Source organism: Microtus oregoni, unplaced genomic scaffold (genome assembly GCF_018167655.1).
Source record: "Microtus oregoni isolate MIOR12 unplaced genomic scaffold, Mior012 000096F_ref0000112, whole genome shotgun sequence".
Taxonomy (NCBI): Eukaryota; Metazoa; Chordata; class Mammalia; order Rodentia; family Cricetidae; genus Microtus; species Microtus oregoni.
In genome coordinates, this window is record NW_024544709.1 from 2,872,987 (window position 1) to 2,894,399 (window position 21,413).

At 34.5% G+C, this 21,413-nt stretch overlaps 1 protein-coding gene across 1 annotated transcript in view; it reads left to right on the forward strand.

The window, feature by feature from the left end:
• Sgcz (sarcoglycan zeta) overlaps window positions 1-21,413 on the forward strand; it is an 862,223-nt gene that overhangs the window by 255,805 nt on the left and 585,005 nt on the right. The gene's annotated exons all lie outside the window — the stretch shown is intronic.

Here is a 21,413-nt window from a genome sequence, read left to right on the forward strand (position 1 = left end):
CAGATTCTTTAGTGTACTAATGGACAAAATACACATAGATTAAAAGGCATAAATCAGTGCAGTTCAGGCATCACTGAAACATTGATTCTCACCTGGCTGCCAAACAACTTAGACCTAACATGGTCAGCTAATAATAAATACTCTCGGAAGGACAAGCATTCTCTCCTCTGATAAAAGTGATTTTTCAAAGTGTGTGTGTGTTTTGTGTATGTGCATGGTGTGTGTGTTTGCTTGTGTGTGCACGTGTGTGGCATATTCACATGTGCATATATGTTTGTGTACATGTGTATATGTATTGTATGTGTGTTAATATGTGTGTGCTCATGTGTTGGGTGTGGTATATTCCCATGTTGTATATATGTTTGTGTAAATGAGGATATGTGTGCGTATTTCCAATTTGTTTCTTTTTCTTAAAATAGAAAAGCAATGTGTTCTGTTGTGAATAGAATACAATGTGCTCAGTGCCACATGATTCTCTAGTATTAGCAGGAAACTTGCTTTAGAGTCTACTAAGTACTATTATTAATTTATATAATTAACATATTAAACAATAATAACCACTGGTTGATACTCTATAAGTGATCTTCTTTTTGTATTTCTTTAGTCTCTCCAAGGTAGTACTGTATTTATGGCCTGTGATTAATCATATAATATAGTGGAGCTGGAGTATTTCACATAGGTGTCTTAATTTTCTGTTAGAAAGATAAATTAGTTCCTTTTTGTCCTGGTATTGCACATCATGTCACCTAGTACTCTGGCATCTGTATGTGCTAGCAGACATAAGGGGGGCGATATTCAAGATTGAATGTGAAGATCATGTTCTTCAACTGCTTTGGGTGGAGTTCAAAATGTTCATACTTTGCATCACTCTCAGACGGTGAAGATTTGACTGGAAATATTTTCTTTGAATCACAGTCTCAAGTGATAGCTTCTGCTTTCAGCGGTGTCTTCTTAAACATTTGAAACCCAACAAAGAACACTAGTAGAAGCTACTCATACTCTGAGTAGCTTAACTAGTAATCTGAAAGCAAATGATTAAGCCAAGAAAATTATAGACTTAATTGTAAAAACAACTGACTTAAAGGTTACAATACATAAGTAGAGTCTCTACTATGCTTCCTTTAGTTGAAGAAAAAATGCATTGTTATTGGAGAAGGGCTAACAAAACCAGCTATGGATATAGGGGCTAATGATCTAAAAATGCTGCAGAGTCTTTCCCTCATATTACAGTTTTAACATGTATTTTGGGTTTCACTTCTTGTCCTCATCATTATGTACTTCCTTTTGCAGTACTGGGTATGGGAATAGTGGTAAAAACTGTAAATCTGAGGGGATTTCTGTGCTGCAGAATAATCCTACTGTACACTGTATAGATGTATTGCTCTCATTGTTAATAAAAAGAAGATTGGCCAATAGATAGGCAGAATTGTGGGGGCAGAGAGAATACTGGCTAGAAGAGGAGAGTTACCAGGAGACGGCATGAGATGCAGAGTGAGTAGGTAGTAAATAGATGAGGTAAACAAACCTAAAGGCAACACAGAGATTAACAGGAATTGGTTAATTTAAGTTATAAGAGCTAGTTGAAAACAAGACTAAGCTACCAGTTGAGTTAATAAGTCTCTGTGTTGTTATTTTGGGACTACCTGGTGGGGCAGAAAACTTTGCCTACACTTCTGATTGGCTGTTGGAATCCAAAGTAATCAACCAATGGTAGCACCAACAAAATTCATAGATAGGCAATTAATAGAGTTAAATGCTTGCTTTTTTATTTCATTTTTGTTATGTACACATGTGTATCTGTGTGGAAGTGCTGTGCACATGTGTTAAGTGCCTTCTCTTGAATTACAGGTATTTGTGTGCCATAGGTGCTGAGAACTAAACCCAGATCCTATGCAGAAGTAATATGCACCTTTAACCCATGAGCTACATGTCAGGCCTTCGCATCCTTTTGGTTTGCTGAATAATCCACTAGAAGAATTTATCACAAATATTTTTACACATTCAGCATAATGCTATTTAGATACAATATTAAATCTTTTAAAGAAGGCTAGTAGTTTGAGTCGTTTAATACAAATATCACGGAAAATTTACATTACTATTTTTTTGTGGATTAAAAAACACTATTGATAATAAAAAATAAACTAGTATGGGTTTTGTCCACAAAAATGTGAGAATACAAAAGCTAATGATTCAAATTAAGCTTATCCAACTTCACCTGCTGCTTATGGTCAATATAATACAATTTAAAATATTCTTTCATGAGTAACATGCCACACTAAAAATGAATATGTATATGACAAACTGATTTGTGACTTTGGAATGCTGTTGTTTATTTTCTTAGGACTGTTGTTTCAGTGTGTTAAAGTATGTTAATGAGTTACTCAACCACTGAGATTTTTTTCAGTCATTCCTGTTGTTATTTCCTTTGCTAAATGAATAAATACACACTATACGAATATTAGGTTTCAGTACAACAAACAGCTAGAATCATATGTGTTCAATTATAGCCTCCAACATGAAAAACAGATCATTTCTTACTATAAATTTTATTTACAATATTTATGATGGATGTGAGTTGTGATATCACTTGAAAAAGTCTTTAAATAATTACTATAAACATACAAAAACTGAGAGGCTATAAGTCAATGTATCCAGACATTATATATGAAATAAAGTGAGCGGTTTATTTCAATGAAACATGGAAAGTAAGATAGTTTTATCACATTGAAAATTATATAAGTATTATATAAAATTCAGAGCTGCGAACTGGATATGTATATGTAATACAAAATGTATACCTTTGTCAAAATAATTTCTCAAAATAAAGAGAATTAAATGATTTAATGTGAAAATATTAAAATTCAGTTGAAGTATATTTTATAAAATAATTCTATATAATGTAAATATGTATAAATTTACCTAAACATATTGGAGTACTTTTGAATATATTCACCACTAAAGTTTTGTTGTAACTCTAATGTTTGAGATGCTAAAATTTAATTCTATTTGCATTTTGAATGCTTATGCTAGTATTTATGAATTTAACTGGAAGAGCTTACCACCTGTTGCATGTTTGCCTCTTTAGTTACATTAAAATATAAATAAAATTTTACATATTCACAGAAAATATTTAGCAATAACAATTATAGTTAATTTTATGAAAAGATAGCTTTGCAGGTAGTTATCAACGTAATTTTCCTACTATCCTTAAAATTATTTTATCATAAAAAGCTTTAAAATTATCATATTCTTCCTGTATATTGTAAACATGAGGATTTTTGATTCATTTTCCTTAATTATAAATATATACATGTATGTGCACAATTTTATGTTTGTATATATATATATATATATATATATATATCTGAGGGAAATATTCAATCTCAATTTAAAACCACATGTAATTAAACAAAAGTAATAAAAAATAACTAATACCATCCATCCTAAAAGTCAAATAATAGAAACATATTATTATTTTATTAACTTAGCAACATGAAGATAATATGTTTGCCTTTTGCCTGAGCTAACACTCTATAAATATTTTACTGCAGAAATCTGAAAAACAATGAAAGATAAATGACATTTCCCAATTGCCTTTACATAACTAACTTGTATTCCTCAAATAATACGTTTTATGTCAGAAAATTTTAGTCATGAAGTGGGTTTCTTGCTTAGTAGGTGGGTATCTTAGACTTAGTAGTATCTTAGACCTTGGTAACATCGTCCATGTCTTTTCTTCCCCAGTAACCTGCACAGCATTTCCAGGCACTATAAATAATAGCCAGCAAGGAAAAAGCACTTAGAGATGAATGGGTGTTGGTGGAGATGAAGGGAGAGAAAAGAGTGTGTAGGTAGATAGTAAACAGAATTCATAATATGCAGGTATAAAATTTACTAAGAACTAACCATGTTGATAATATTTGTTTCTACCCAACATAATATATTCTCTGGATGAAATGTAAAATCCATCTTGCATTTTTTTCTATTTGCAACCTTGTGTGACAAACACTAAAACAACTAAACTGCAAGCATCTACACAATAAATTTACGAGTTCCTGAATTACAGTCTATAAATAATATTGCCTATTTGTGGAAAATAGACAAAATTTGGGTCATAGATCTTGTGATTCTGAGAAAAGTCTCTTAAAATTAATGATTCGCATTAACCACTAAAGAATTTCAAGTCATTTCTAAACGTCAGTATATTAAAATTGTATCGATTTTAGAAAAGCCCCAATCACATTGGATAACACTGATATGTTCAACAGCATTAAAATTAAAATTTGGGCCTTGAGAGACGGATTAGTGGGCAAAGCTCTTGATGCATAAGTAGAGGGACCTAGCCTGTCAAACACAGTGATACGGCAAACAATAGAATACTCTATAGAAGTTAAAGACTGACATCCAAGTTTATCCTCTGACTTCCACATAGATGTTGTGGCATGAGGGTACCATGCAAATATATCACATACAAATATAAACACATGAAATTTAATTACATTCACAACTGCTAATTGGTGAATGGTAGGATAGAACCCAGTGGTACGGCATTTGTTTTGTGTCTCCAAGACTTGGGTTCAGTCTCTATTTGTGTAAAACAATCAATCAAAAACAGCCAAAATAAATTTCAACCTGGAAAAGGTATATGTAATGCTAAAACATAGAGAGGATTTTAGGCTTGTACATAATTCAAAACCAAAATTTATATTATGTACAAGTATTGAGAAAGCTTTTCTTAATCAAACCAAGAAACCTCAGATCGATTAACAACTCTTAAAAATACTTAGAAAGCGAGAGTATACATGTCACTCAACTGTTAATTAAACTCTGTTGTAATTAGGAAAACAAAAATGTAACACATGTTTACATGATTATACCCCTAACAGATTGGAAAGACGGAATAATAGTGACAGTGTAAACATTAATGCAAATATAGAACAGCATGAAGGTTCATACACCAGTGATAAAGCCACTTTGGAATAAAAATCTTATTATCCAAAACATGGAGATGTTCACTATCACTGAATTGTCACTTCACTGAGCAATTATATAGTTACAAGCATGTTGGAAGAGAGATGTACAATAATTCTCACAGCATATTCTCTCAATGAATAGGCTCCGACCTGTAGCTGATAACCAGGGCATTTGGAATGATAAATCAGTAGGCTCATACAGAAGACCAAGATGATATGGAAAACACAAAACAGCTGAGCATATTACTGTGGTTGTTCTTGACAATGCAGGGATGAGACAAAGAATAAGCTCACAAGAAATGAGGTTTCTTTAAACTTCTATATTACAGTGTTTGGAGATGAACACATTGTTGATACATCATAAAGAAAACGGGAATGGCCGTCAAATATGAAGATAGTTGGGTCATGACTTACGAGTACCAAAAGGCTCTCTAAATTTTTGAGAATCTTAATTACACATGAAGTAAAACTTTGTAAAGGAAAATGTTCTGTTTATTCAGTTACATAGTAAAAAAGCACCTGTCAGGCAAGCCCTTGTTTATAGGCTCTTACACATCTATGGATTAGGTTTCTTTTTTTTTTTAATTGATGTTTATTGAACTCTACATTTTCTCTGCTCCCGTCCCTGCCTTTTCCCTCCCCACGAAACCTCGCTTAGGTTCCCCATGTTCCCAATTTACTCAGAAGGTCTTGTTTTATTTATTTATTTATTTTTTCTAATAGACTCTGATAGCTCACTATCAGAACAATGATGATACAACACACACTGTTTCCCTCCGTTTTTTAGTCAAGAACTGGAACACTTCATTCCATCCAATTTACCTTAAGGTCCAGCCAACACTGAAGATGTCAGTTCTATTTGTGGAAGAGCTTGGCAAGATCCCCTCCAAGCTCACATGTGATTGTCAGCATTAAGCTGCGGGATTATAAAATAATACATGACTCCATTGTGAGCTGTTGAAACTGTTATAGTTAAGTCATTATTTCATCATGCTTTCAGGGAGTAGTGAGTGAAAAGTACTGAGAGGAGTCATAAGTGGAATCTTATATAAAAGTTCAACTTTTTTTGTTTTATTTAGTATTGCTTTTGATTTGCATGTGTTATAAACATACATATGCACCCTTAGGGGGGTATACACCCGTGCACAGTGCATTTGGGGGTTAGAAACTGACCTCACATGTCCCCCTCTATTGCTTTTATTTGAGATATGATCTCTCCTTGAACCTGGAACTCACCATTGTATTGGCTAGGTTGCCTAGTCCAGCAAGAATTGTCTCCTCAAAATCCTGCCTCTTTCTCCTTATTACTGCTATTATATACATATTCTTACACACCTGTAATTTACATGGGTTCTGTACAGTGGTATATTATTTGTACTTTAATAAATAAATCTTGCCTGAAGACCAGAGGCAAAGCTAAAGCTATTAGAGGTCAGGTAATGGTGACACACCTTTAATCCCAAGATTTGGGAGACAGACAGATGTGTGTTCAAGGATACTCTGAGCTACACAAGATCAATGCAGAAGCACATCCAGGTGGTAGTGGCTCATACCTTTAATCCCACTTCTAGGGAGCCACATTCTTTTAATTCCAGCACTAGAGAAAATATAAAATGGGGGGAGGGAAAGGCTTATGCTGCTTAGTCTAGAGTTGCCCAGCCATGGAACAGGTAAGACTAGTAACATGGCTGCTTTTTTTTTTCTGGGTTTCAAGTGTAACCCTAATTTCTGTCTCTGTGTTTTTATTAGATGTGCTACAATTCTGATTATATAATCTCAGCACAGAAAGTACTTTATTGGCTGTCAGCTTCAGAATTTGAAGCTGTAGTTGTGGAAAGCTAAATTATACGACTTCTGCATCTTCTTATACTGGCTAAACAGGGCTCAGGCCCCATACGTCTCAGTGAGAAAACAGGCCAACATGTGGTTCATAGACCTTGGAAGACAGTTGAGGGCTATCTGCATATCTAGATGCACTGTCTTAGTTGTATGGAATCTCAAACTTAATGACAATTTTTTATTTCATTTTTATATTAATACTATAAACTTGCACTCTGAATATCTAGCACTGTACTTGGCAAATAGTAGCTAATCAAAGAAAACTTCATATAATAAATTAATGAGATATTTTCTTATTTTATTTTGGCAAAACTGGGGATTCATCTCAGTGGTTCCCATAGGTTAGTCGAGAGATCTACTGAGCCATATTCGCAGCCCCTAATGAATCTTTTATATTTATAAAAATATGCACAGGCTCTACATTTTCTTGTACCCAGAAGAGTAAAGTTCTTGTTTTTTAAGGCTAAATCAAGTATCATGTCAAGAGCATATTAAAGCATAAATTCTATTTGTCCAACACCATTGTATCTATCATGTCACTCCGATATGCTACACAAGGCATTTACTTAACTCAGCCGTTAACTCACCAGTAGTACTATAAAACAATAGTGAAACAAGAACTGTTAGGAATTCTGTGTCTCTCACAAATGTATTGCTAGCAAGAATGAGCTTCATGTTTAATATAATTATAGAGATGAACACTGAAATTATGATGCAGCAATTATGAACATCTCCTTGTGTTACATATCAAATTCTGTAGTGTTCTAAACTCTTAACTGGTATGTGTTTACTTAATTTTCATGTTTATTACATATCAAATTATGTGCTGTTCTAAACTATTAACAACTGGTATGTGTTTATTTAATTCTCATTGCTTAATATTCTAGAGAGAATATTATTCTCCATGTGTTACAAACGGAAAACCTGGGAGTTAGAAAGAGACTAAAGCAAAATGGTGTGTAAGTAAGTGGTCCTCAAGAAGCATTGAGGATAAGGGCATCTGGCTTTAGCGTGGTGTTCTTGATGTAAATGGGACTGTGTTTCAGTCACCCTGTCTTCATGATGAGCATGCTGAGATTCATGCCCTGAGCAAAGGGAGAGTAAGTATTTTTCTCTAAATATTATTCCTGAAAAGGATTCAAATCTACTAAATTATCTGTATTCAGAGGCATTGATAACAATATGTACTTTGTTAATACAAAAGTCAAAACTAGCAAACAACCACTATGATTGGCCTACATAGTATTTTTTCATAGTGCTATTTTACCATAGCTGGTGTCATAAAGATTGCTTCCTGAGTGCTTATAGACTGTGCTCATTTCTGGTAACAGGGCAACTATACAAACTATCATTCAATTTTTGTTTTTGAGATTAGGAAGAAAAAAAAACAGATGCAAACTTACTAATACCTGGGAAGCAGCAAGCAATTTTTTCATCATATTCTTCTCATTTTTTTACCCAACTATGTTTGTAGTATTTTCTAGAACTGTTGAGCTAAAATAGTAAAATATTGGCGTCAGACAACCTATGATCTCGGGACTTGAAGCTCTTTTGTGGGTTGCCACCATGAAGAACTCATTTCATTTTTAACATCCAGAAATTTCTTAAAGAAAATAACCACTTTTAGGGGGCTAAGAAATGATAGGAACACTTTGTAAATATTAAATCAGGACTTTCAACATCAATCTAATATGCCTACTAATTCAGTAAATTGTAAAAGCTAAGAAATGTAAACTTGATGTAATATCAATATACTTTAAAATTATCTAAGATAAAGGTTGCTCAACTTGTAAGTTTACAACCACCTTTGGGCAGAAGGGGAAGAAGAAGGGAGAAGGGGAGTGGAGAAGGATAACTTGAGGGAACAGAATAGTCAAGATGGATGAAGGACAGAGATGAGAGCAAGGAAAGGGTATTTTGATTGATGGAGGCATTATGGGGCTAACAAGAAACCTGACACTAGAGAAATTCCCAGGAATCCACAAGGATGACTCCAGCTAAAACCCTAAGAAATAGTGGAGAGGGTGCCTTGCCCTGTAGTCAGATTGATGAATATGTCAAATGCTACCATAGAACTTTCGTCCAACAGCTTTTGGAAACAGAGGCAGAGTTCAGCATTAGAGCACTGGACTGAGCTGCCAAAGTCCAGTTGAAAGAGTGAGAATATAAGCAAAGAAATCAAGACCATGATGGGGACACCAACTATTACAGTTTACCCGACCTAATGGGAGCTCACCAACTCCAGCTAGACAGGGAAGAAACCACCATAGGACCAAACTAGGCCCTTCCCCAGTTATATGGCTGGGGAAGATGGAGGGGCCATTGGCAGTGGCACCAGAAGTCATCCCTATTACTTGTATTGGCTTTTTGGTAACCCATTCTCTTCGGATGGATACTATGCTCAGCACAGAAATAGTAGAGAGGGCCTTGAACCTTCCCCATAGCAATGTGCCTTTCCCTCTTACATTTATTATTACATTTATCTCTTACATTTATTATTCTTATCTCATTTTTAATCATCTGCAAAGTGAGTCATAAAGTGACTATTTACTGGGTGTACCAGAAGATGGAATTAATCTTGCAGAATCAACAAAGGAACTTCCAGTGTTTTAAGACTTGTTAGAATTATGTGAATTCTAGTTTACTGAATATGTTTTAAAAGTCTTTAATAGGGAAACAGATGCAGTATTTGCAAAAGATAAAATGCTAAGGAAATTCGATGTCTTCTCATATACTTTACGTCACGAGAAAGACCTAGCTTGCATTTATTTTCATTAAAAATGAGTGGTTTAGGATAGGCTATCCTATAGCCATACTGATGAATATCCTGCATATCACCATAGAATCTTCTTCTGGCGATGGATGGAAATAGAGACAGAGACCCACACTGCAGCACCAGACTGAGCTCCCAAGTTCCCAATGAAGAGCAGAAGGAGGGAGAAGATGAGCAAGGAAGTCAGGACCACGAGGGGTGCACCCACTGTGACAGTGGAATTTATCTATTGGGAGCTCACCAAGGCCAGCGGGACTGGGACTGAATAAGCATGGGTTGAAACCGGACTTTCTGAACCTGGCAGACAATGAAGGCTGATAAGAAGCCAAGGACAATGGCACTAGGTTTCGATCCTAATACATGAACTGGCTTTGTGGGAGCCTAGCCTGTTTGGATGCTCACCTTCCTGGTTTGGATAGAAGTGGGAGGACCTTGGACTTCCCACAGGGCAGGGAATCTGGACTGCTCTTCATTCTCGAGAGGGAGGGGGAATGAAGTGGAGGGGAGGGGGAGATGGGGAGGGGAGTGGGGGGAGTGGGCGATTTGTGCGTGGAGGGGGAGGGAAATGGGAAATTTTTTTTGCAACAACTAAAAAAAAATAAAATAAACAAACAAAAAAATGAGTGGTTTAAGAATGAAGAACATTGACTTACCATATTTTAATAAACATCCTTATATTATTTTTGGATGAAACATGATTTGTTTTTATGCAGAATTATTATATTACCTGGTATGGACACTCGTTTTCTTTAGAAAAGATATTTGTGCCCTGGGACTTGTGATGCAGTCCAGGTTGGTCTTACATTCATAGATATGTGCTTGCCTCTGCCTCATCAGTTGCTGGGACTGAAGGCATGTACAACCACACCCTGAGAAAGTACATGTAACGAGCTCCTTTCCAGAACTGTCTTGGTTTCATTATCATGGTAATACAACAACAACAAAAACAATCTTTGTAACTAATTGCAGAGTAACATATATTGTTAAAAACTCAGAAATGATATAAAGAAAACAATTTATCTAAACCAATATTAAAATGAAGAATGCCAACAAAATGACCTCTACAGCTCCTCAAATACAAATGCCCTCATGTACCAATAAAATATCCTGCCTTCAGTGTTCAATTCATGCCAGGGTTTTATGATCTTTGGAAGTATTGATTTTATCTTCAATTTCCTAAAGTAATAACTTCTTATAATAATAAATCTCCATGTTATAGACAAATCAGTCATGTGCAACGAGATCAATCTTCCCTTCTACAGAATAACTCCTTTTTCAATACATATATTGAAGATTATTCTTTTAAAGAAACATGTGCTTAGTTCTGACTCCAGTTCTATCCTTTTCTTCAGTTTTCGTACATTCCTTCTACATCACAAATGCAAAAGCATTTATATTTGTCTAGATAATCTCTTCAGCGTATTCTGCTACATACTTCATCATACCTAGTACTAATTTTATTTAAAGCAGTTATTTAATATTAAATGCACTCACATATTTGAGAGGAAATGGGAAAGCCCAGATTGTACTCCAACCTTGGTAATACATATATTATATACTAGTTGTTTTTCTCAGTTAAGTTTTGAGTTTCAAATAACAAATTACAGAAATTGCAAGTGTGAGAAAAGAATTATGGGTATAAATTAATTAGTAAAAGACACTTATTGATCTGTCTGTTATCTATAAATTCTCTCTGTTTGTTTTTCCATTTATCTATATTATCTATTTATCCATTCATCTACTCATTCATCCATCTACCCACATACCTATCTATCTAACATCTATCCACCTATTATCTATCTGCCTGTCTATTATCTATCTGTCTGTCTGTCTATTATCTATCTATCTATCATCTATGCAGTTTGAAATCATGAGTGTATATCTATGCACTCACTCTGGGATCATGAGACATAGAAAAGATCAATAATCCACAAATCAAGAATAATTTAAGAAATTCATATTTTAAGAGACATTGGAACAGGAAAAATCTAAAATGAAGTAAAATTAGAAATGTATAGTAAGATAGAAAAGAAACATAAAAATGAGCAAAACACCTACAGGCTGTCTTGTCACGAAAGTCAGTAGAAGAGAATCTGTAGGAGCTCTGTAATATGACCCGGTGAAACATGTTCAAGAACAAAAACAATGTTAGGATGGAAGCATCTGTCTAATATGTAGAGTTATCAGTAGATAGAGATGTAAACGGGAACCATTTCATAGAGGAGAAAATAAAGAAAACATAGGGAGCAACTTAAAGAATAAATATGGTATGAGGAAAGTAAGAGAGACAGCATATCATCTGCTTTTAAAAACCACAGTACAGAGACTAAATGGATTTCTCAGTAGTTAGGTCAATTCTTGTTCTTGGGAGAATGAGAGTTTGCTTCTTAGTGTTCAAGTTGGGCAGCTCACAATCTCTTGTATCTTTAGTCAGGGGATCAATACCTTCTTCTAGCCTGTGTGGGCATTTTAAATCACATGACATGTAACACACATGTGTACGCAAGCATGCACACTCACACATGAGAGAATGCATAAAATGTTTGAAAACACAAAATATAAAGAGACAAAGGGAAGCAGGTTTATAAAAGGGTGACTTTGGGTTGCTTTTTCTTCTCATGCGAGAAAGGTTAAGTGGGAAAAATCATTTGCCCACATTTTTCGATTTGCACAAACATTAGATTTGTTTTGAAGTGGAGAGAATGATTTTTATTATTTAAGTAGTCTCTTAAATTATAGTCATTGATTTTACAGTGGCCGAAAGCTAAAACTTAATTTTATCAAGTTTAGAGTTTGTTTCTAACATGGTTTAAATCACAAACAACTAGTAAATATTGAATAAGAACATAAGGAAGAAAAAGGGGAGTGATATTTTCCTATATATTTGCATTAAACAAATTTTATCATGGATCATCTCAAGATAACTCCTAATAAGAGTGTAACTCTTCTGATACTATACCTGTAAACTCTTGTGGTAATGGTAGGATTCTCTTTTATCTCATCTGTGAAAGAGAGGTCTCAGAAGTTTAGTTTTCTAAACAGCACAAAAATACTTTCTAAATAGCATCAGGTACCGTTAGATACAGCTCTAGGGGAGAAAGGAAAAACTAAGATAATTGCATCAACTCACATTATCAGATTTTCAAATTCAATGTGATGAATTATATACAAATATTCTTGTTCTGCAGTAGCTGCCCACAAGGCAAAGCAAATGGTTTGTTAAAATATTAATGCTATGCTTGTAGAAGAATTGATGTCAAATCCGGTGTCTTAATGTCTCATAGTATTCTTGTGAGATGGGATCATATTCTGTGTGTCTCTTCCAAGTATCATCTATAATGGATTAATCACAGAGGACAAAATACTTAATGATATTTGTTCTTGCTCTGTCTCCTGAAACTTATTTGAATTGCAGAGTCACTGTGCTTTTAGGAACAGTATAAAGACCTTTTATATACAAGACAGTTTCAAAGCCACATTAAATCTTGAGTCACTCCTCCCAGGCCATTACCATGACACTTTTCTGTGGAGATGCAAAGAGTAAAATTCTGAGATTTTTAAGTCTTGTAAGAGTTATCCACATCAGAGCAAATGCAGAATTTTAAGAAAAAACAAACCAATGGTGTGGTATGTTTATTCTGTTGCAGTACAATGCCAGGATTTATCTCTCTGGTTTTAGCCACTGAACAAAAGCATTGTCATCCACCCAAATCAGAAGTTGTACCTCTCAGTGTTTGCTAATGGTCCATTAGGAAGTTTGAAGGACTTCCAAGGTATTTACTTCTGTCCTGGTACCATTTCTTCATCTTGTGGCAAGATCAATTTGTCATTCCTCAAACACTTGCACTGTCACTATTATGATAGATAGAACTATCTCTACTCAAAGTCGAATCAAACTGTATAGTGATGTGGTTGACGTGGCTTTTTTTCCTAGAGAGGAATTTTAATAAGAACATACAGAAGTATTTGCTTTGTTTTCTCAGTTTATTTTATATCCTTAAATACTATAGAAAGGAGCAGAAATACAAATCTCCTAAAGATTGATTTTTGAGTATGAAGGGGTCCAATTCTTGTTGTCTGATGACATATGTTTATGCTGGTTTAATATAAGAACATTCACTGAGATGGGTATGCAGCAGAAATCAAAAAAAAAAAAAAAGAAACTTCAATTCCTGCCAGGAAGTTTATAAGTTAGATGTTGAACCCCAAAATGCATGTGTTAATACTGGAAACAGCATAGAGAAACAGAATTATTATTGGAGTAAGTTAGAATTCTAGATGAAAATAAGGTTAATTCTATTGTCCCCGAACTGACAATGGGTTATAAACTATTAAAGAAAGTTGCTAAAATAAACCATAGGAGTCACTGAAATTTGCCAAAAGATAGCAAAGCCAATGAGCTTCAAACTGTAGACCCTAGAAAATTCAAAAAAGCTGGCAGAGGAGAACTATTTTTTTTCTGATTCTCATTTAGATAACAAAAGCAGTAGCTTTTGCCTTCCATTCTCATTGAACTGGCAGGGTAAGAGAGAGATGGATTTTCTGGCACCTGGATTCCCTGTAGAGGAGGTCAGTAAGCCCCCACGGGGTGCCTGCACATCCCTATGGAGACTAAGCATTTTGTGATTTCAAAGTATTAGTACTTGGACTCAGAATGGTAAGCACTTAGTATCGTTTAGTGCCTGCTTGATAGCCTTGGAGCAGCAGAAGCAGTTTGCCGGGCATTCTGCTACAGACTTAAGGCAGAAGATTAAACTACCATTTTTTTCTTTATTTCTTCCAAGTAAATAGTCCCATTTTAAAATGCTATTTCCAAACTCATTCAGAGGTTCTTTATATCTTTGACAATGGATCCCTTGGTGACACTTAAATAGCCGAGATTTAGAGAGTCGGGGGAGCAGTAAAAGTATTTGGAATGCAATGTTGTGAATCACTTTTGTTATATTCTGTGAATCCTATTGAAATATTACCATATTTTGACAATTTATTGTAAATAATGTTTTATTTTTCTCAGTCAGAAGATATAAGAGTTGAATATGTCTGGAAAAAGGAGTCATGATTCAACAATCAATCTAAAAATATGGGAACATATGTTAAACAACATTCTCTGAAGACTTGTAATATAGTCTGTTGTCAGTGTGTAGGGAAGGACAGTAAAGTGCCCATAAGAATCTTAAAATGTGTTGTAGAAGATAGCTTCTCCTTTAAAAGTGTAAGAAAACCACAGCATCAATCAGTGTTATTGGGAAATGGCCTCAGTTACATGAAAGAATTCTGACCTTGGTAATGTGGTAATGTGTGGTAGTCAGTTTTCTGTTACTATGATAAACCACCATGGGCAAGGCAACTTACAGGAGAGAGTCATTGGCTTATGGTTTCAGATCATTACAGTCCATAATGGAGGAGTAAAGGAAGAGCTGCAAGCCTACATCTTCATCCACACAGTATGCATCAAGAGGTCACTGGGAATGGTTGAGTCTTTTGAAACTTCAGTGCCCATACCCAGTGACATATCTCTTCCAACAAGACCACACCATATCACATAATCCTTCCCAATCAGTGCTACTAACTGTGGGCTGAGTAGTCAAAGATAATATCCCATAGGTGCCATTCTTAGTCAAATGATGGCAGGTTATATCACACACACACACATTTGTTTGTGTGTGTGTGTGTATATATATATATTTATATATATATATATGCGTATATATGATGATTTAGGCATCAGGTCATCATTTGAGACATGATTTTATTTCTCATTGATGTCATCTTTTTTGAAAAACCATGGATTTCAGTTTTTCTAGTCTATTAAAATCACAAGAACTATTTGGTAATTACTACCAATTATATACTATTTTTATACTCTAATTTCTTCAGACAAAATAATAGTCACTGTTATACTTCACTATCAATAAGATACATTTTAGATTTTATTCCACTGAAAATTATATTTAAATAAATCTATTAGCATCCTGAGTTTTATATGTCTCACTAGATTGAGTCTCTGCCTGTTCTGCGAAGCATCCCACCTATGTTCTCACACACTAATGATCTGGAACAAGGCCCTGTAACCAGACACTACTCAGCAGCATAACAAGTTTCTGTGGAAACTGCCTAAGCACAAGCTGTATCTGCTACCTGGATTTCCTAGTGATACAGACCCAATAATAGGATAGTAAAGGTAGCATATTTTATTTAGAAACAATTACTACTTTGTGCAATTTAGGCAATTTTTATTGTAACTTTTTTACACTACTTTTAACTTTCACGGTCATTGTCAAAAGCATATTTCATATAAATATACATTATAGAGTTAATAATATTTGCTTCATATCCCATAGTTTCTTCATATTATGTCAGGATTTTAATAACAGCAGTAAAATTTGAAACATACTATAAATGCTTCTTTGTAACTTAGAGTTTTTTCTAATTATATAAATAACTTCAGGATATTATAATCATTTAATTTCTTATTGTCTGCTTATTCTTTCGTTCCTCAGTAAACAATGCTTCTATTAATAGCCTTAATTATAAATTCATTTCTGCTACCACATTTAGAACAATAGGATAGTTTTCCAAAGATGAAATAATTCCTAACATAATTATTATTATTATATATTTTTTATTGTAATATAGTCTACATCTACTCACAATGCATATATGAAAGCCTCATGCCATCACACTGATTTCTTTTGTTCTCTTTGCATATATAATGGTCAATAATTGTTTATGTGACTTAGCTTTGAAAGCTGAAATTTTTATTTCCGTTTTTATTACTTGACTATCTATTACTTGAGACTTTTATATTTATTTAAATATTTCTATTTCTCCTTAACTCATAAAATCTATTGATATGCTTAACATGAATATATAATTTATGATATATTTTATTAGTAATTTGAGAATTTCATAAAAGTGATTTGATCACAATCGCTCCTCACTTCCCCTTTTATGAAATATTAGAGCTAATTATGCTACCATCCTAGCCCTCAAATTTTTGGCTTTTTTTTTTAATAATAACCTATCTCATAGCAGTTGTTCTTGTCCTCTGAGCCTTACATTATTTCTGGCACCTCTTCTGTGATGTTCCCTAAGACTTAAGTATACAGATTAACTGTAATTTACAAAAGTGTTGCCAGGGGAAAGGCACCCCACAGTTTGTTGATCTCTGAAATTTGACCACTTGTGGCTTTCTGTAATGACCTCCACCTGTAGCCAAAAGAAGCTTCTTTGGTGAGGGCTGAGCACTACACTTATGTGTGAGGATGAGGATGAGTATTTAGAATGCAGGTAGAAATTACAGTGGTTTGGGGAAAGGACAGGAGTAGGTTCTCCTCTAGGGTTCACGATCTCACCAGCCTCATGCAGTGGGCTAAGGTCATGGTGTAAGTATGAGTTCTTTCTTCTTTAGAGGATCACAAGTCCAGTTATTAGCAATGTGATTCTCTTTGGATCATATGTGTTGCAAACTTTTTCTCTCATTTTATTACCTCTTTTTAAATTTTATTTTCCAGGTCTTTAACATTCTGCCCACATATTATGCATGGTTTCTCCTTCTATATTTCTATTAGCCATGAACAACTGGGTAGCCATCCTAAAGAGAATTTCTTTTTCTTTTCTTTCAGTTTCACCAGTTTGCCCTCAAAGTAAATCTTAGTGATTATGTATAATATATTTCTTTCCTTAATTTGAGAATGTCACCTCTTCTAAGAAAAGAAGCATTTTTAGCTTCTCCTTGGCTTCTCCATATTTCAAAAATTATGACAGTTGTACTTTGTGGAGGTTAGTAATTAAAATAAAGGTTACATAATTACATTAATTGACCCAATTCTGGTAGGTGTCTACTGTGTAGGTGCACACGCACTCACATACGTCTTTCTCCATCAGTACCACACCATTCATATCTGATTTAATTTGAAAGAGACAGAAGTAATGACTCTTTGAGTTGAAGTTAATTTTAAAATTTAAATTTTAGGAAACAGCTGTAGGCAAGGAGTAAACAAAATGGATATTGTAAAGAGTACATCACTTCGGTGATTACAATTTGTATATTACCTGGAACATTTATATCTTCACATGAAATGTATCTCTGGATTAGTGATAAAATTTTGCTGGATCTTAGCAAAACTAAATATGTCCATACGATAAATATGGTAGCAATTTGTCACTTGTCCAGTTTCAAAAGATGATAATGATTTTAAGTTTAGAGTATCATTTAATTAATTTAGAGAAAATCATTTAATTTATTGGTTTTATTACATTTTGTTTAACTTTATATGTAAAAAATTTGTTGTCCTTCATTTTTCACTAAATCTGTTTCAGTGTATGTGTATTTGTGTGTGGGTGTGTCTTTCTTTCTGTCTGTGTTATTCTGTAACATACAAAACTTGGAAATCACTGATTCCTAACCATTATAATTTTATAAATGTGAATTTTGACCATACTTTGGAAAATGTGTCGAGAACATGGTTGTAGGTTCTTAGAGATCCTAGGTAGTTTTTTTTTTTTTAATTTTATTTCTTAAATTTAACTGCAGACTTAGATATCTTCACAAGGTAAGTTGGGATTCAAGAAACTTTAGCTTGCAAAATCCAACTGATAGTTATTTTGACAAAGGTCGGCTTAAGTTAAGCTCAAATGCCTCCTTTAGCACTCGGTGTTTACTGGAATCTCATCCAAACTGCCTGAGAACATACAAGGTTGATGTAGTGATAAATCATGATATAAATTCTGGAAAGGATTGAAAAACCTGGTGAGACCCCATAGTTCTTTAATGAGATGCCTGTGTGGAGTGCTGGCTGAAGCTGATTGCCTTCGTGGAGTAGCTACTGTTTGATTTCGTCCTATTTTGCTAGAGTTGAGGTGCCTACTGGAGGTCACCAAAGCAGGATAGGCTCCAAGTAGGAGAAAATCATACTCTATTAGTAATGTCTGCTCTGAGCACAGCTGGATGGAGACACAGTAAAATAAGCAGATGTTTAACATTCCCATTACATTTTCCTAAACTGTGATGTAAAACAAAAGAAATTATGTGAGTACATGGTAAACATGAGATGAATTTTAACATTCGTAACTGACAGGTACTAATTATTTATAGAAAGAAACAAAACAACTTTGAAATGGTTATTCGAAGCTCGTTCAAGGTTGCAATTTGTTTTGTTTTCAATATTGTTTAATAAAATATTCTAAATAGTCAATCTACTTTTCTAAATCACTTGAAATCAGAGACAACATTTCTAAGTAGGATTTTCCTTCTTTTAAATTGAAAATAGATACATTTCTTATGAAATGTATCCCAGGCATAGTTTCCCTTCCATTTTAGCTTCTGGCTGCCTCTCACTCCTCTCCCAAATAAACGTCTCCTCCATTTCCTTTTCAGAAAAGTTCAGGCCTCCAAGAGAAGATAGCAAAAGAGAACAAAAAAGATACAACGAAAAGGCATACGTCCTCATATTGAGGCTGAATGATGCAAACCATCAGAAGAAAAACAGTCTGAAAGGCAGGCAAAAGAGTTAGGAGTCTTAGCAAAATACCAAGCTAACAGTATAACATATATACAGAGGACCTGTTGCAGAATCCTGCAGAAACCCATGCGTCCCTATGAGCCCTTGTGAGCTCTGATTAGTTGATTCTGGGCCATGTTATCTTGGTGTTGTTCCTTTCTTCTGACTCCTCCAATCTTTCTTCATGATCTCCTGCTGGGTTCTGAATCTCTGAGCGTTTGGACCCTATGGAGACCTTCAGTTTAGATTCTTTATTTCCGCAGTGTCTGACTGTACGTCTAGACTGCTGCTGGAGGAAGCCTCCCTGATCATGACCTATTATAGGTCTCTAGGTATCCAGTCTTTGCTGCCCATCCAGGCTGTGTGGGGTATAGGCTCTCTCTAGTGGTTGTACCTCAAGATAAACTATACGTTGGTTGGCCATGCCCACAAGTCCTGTAGCACATTCTCACTGAATAAGTACCAGGGTATCTCTTTTTTCCCTGACTCCAATATGATTAATGTAAACATGTATCATCAAACTCAGTTTGTTTTCACTGATTTTAAACAGAAACATTTATAGTTTTTATTACTGACATGTTCAAAAATGACTTAACTTTCAGGGTTAATGTTTTCAGTAATTTAATACTATGTCTTTCAAATCTTGATAATGTACATAGGTATTTTCTCCATGCTATGCATTAACCGTACCTCCAACTATTCAGTATATAAATTCAATCACCTAAAATATGCATTTATTTGTGAATTTATTATATAAACTTTAAAAATAAAATAAGCAAAATTGTCGCTTAGCAAAATGCTTCTTATAGAAAGTATATATATACACACATCATGGGTTAAGGTGGTCATTCTTTTTAAAGTGATTTTTAAAAGTTACAACATTTTTAGATCCAAAATATGTTACTTATGGTTGAATTGGTACAAGGTTGGAATTATTTGTGTCTTGAATGTTTGCTAGAACTAAGCTGACCTGAAAAACCATCTGGACCTATGATTTTTCTTGGTGGGAATATATTTAAATGAAGCAACAATATTGCTCAAGTTTATGACTGTGTTTGTGTGTGTGTGTGTGTGTGTATAAAATTTGATGATCTTTCATTACTTGATACTTTCTATTTAACTCAAGTTTTTACATTGTCCTTTATATGGGTAGCATTGACATTAGAAACCCACAGACAATCCTTGTGCTGATAATAACAGATCTTAGATCACTCAGCCCTAAGTCAGGTGTTTCTACAAATTCCTTCCCTCAGCACCAAGAGAACTTCACTCCAAGGGGGAGTGAAGTGTAAGAGCCAGAGATGATGGAGGACACTAAGGAAACAAGACTCTATAAATCTACCTTATCAATGTTCAGATGAACTCAGAGAGACTGCAGCAGCATGCACAGGGCCTGCATGGTCCATACCAGGTCCTTGGCATACATGTTTCTGTAGACAGAAGTTTCTGTCTTTCTGGTCCTGCAACTGTTCAGTCCCAAATAAACACACTGAGGTTTATATTAATTATAAACTATTTGGCCTATTGCTCGGGCTTATTATTAACTGCTCTTACAACTTAACCCATGATTCTTATTTATGTTTCACCACATGACTTGGCACCTTTTCTCAGTAAATCATTCTCATCTTGTTTCCTCTGTGGCTAGCTGTTGACTATGTCTATGCCTTTCCTCTTCCCAGAATTCTCCTAGTCTGTCACTGTGACTATAGTTCCTGCCTTGCTATAGGCCAGTCAGTGTTTTATTAAACCAATACAAGTGGTAAGTCTTTACAGTGTACAAGAGCATTATCCCACAGCATATTATGGCATGGAGTTTAGTGTATTTATAGGATACCTGAGTGTGATACCAAGTAGTTCTTTGTGTCTTCTCTTGGGCTCTTTTCCTTCTATTTGTTTGTTGTGCCCAACTCTGACGTTTTAGCTTTGGTTTTATTACATTATCTTTTATTATTATCCATTAAAAGCCCACATGTTCTCTCACGTGAGACCAAAAGGGGTGGACCTGAATGAGAGAGGAAGTAGGGAGGAACTGTGAGGAAAATATGAAGGGAAAACCATCATCAGGATATAGTATATGAGAATAAAACAGAAAAAAATCCATAAAACATGGAAGATGTTTTGTGTTCTATTAGGATATCAAGATGCTTAAAATGTATATAAAAGTTGATTGTTATTAATTAGTGTTCAATAATAGCACATGCAATTACTTAGAAATGATTAAATAATTTTCATAAAAACCTTATATCAAATTAATTATTAGAATGCCTAAAACAGTTCTGTCAGCATCAGGTAAAATGTATCTACATGAACAAGTCCTGTCCAAAT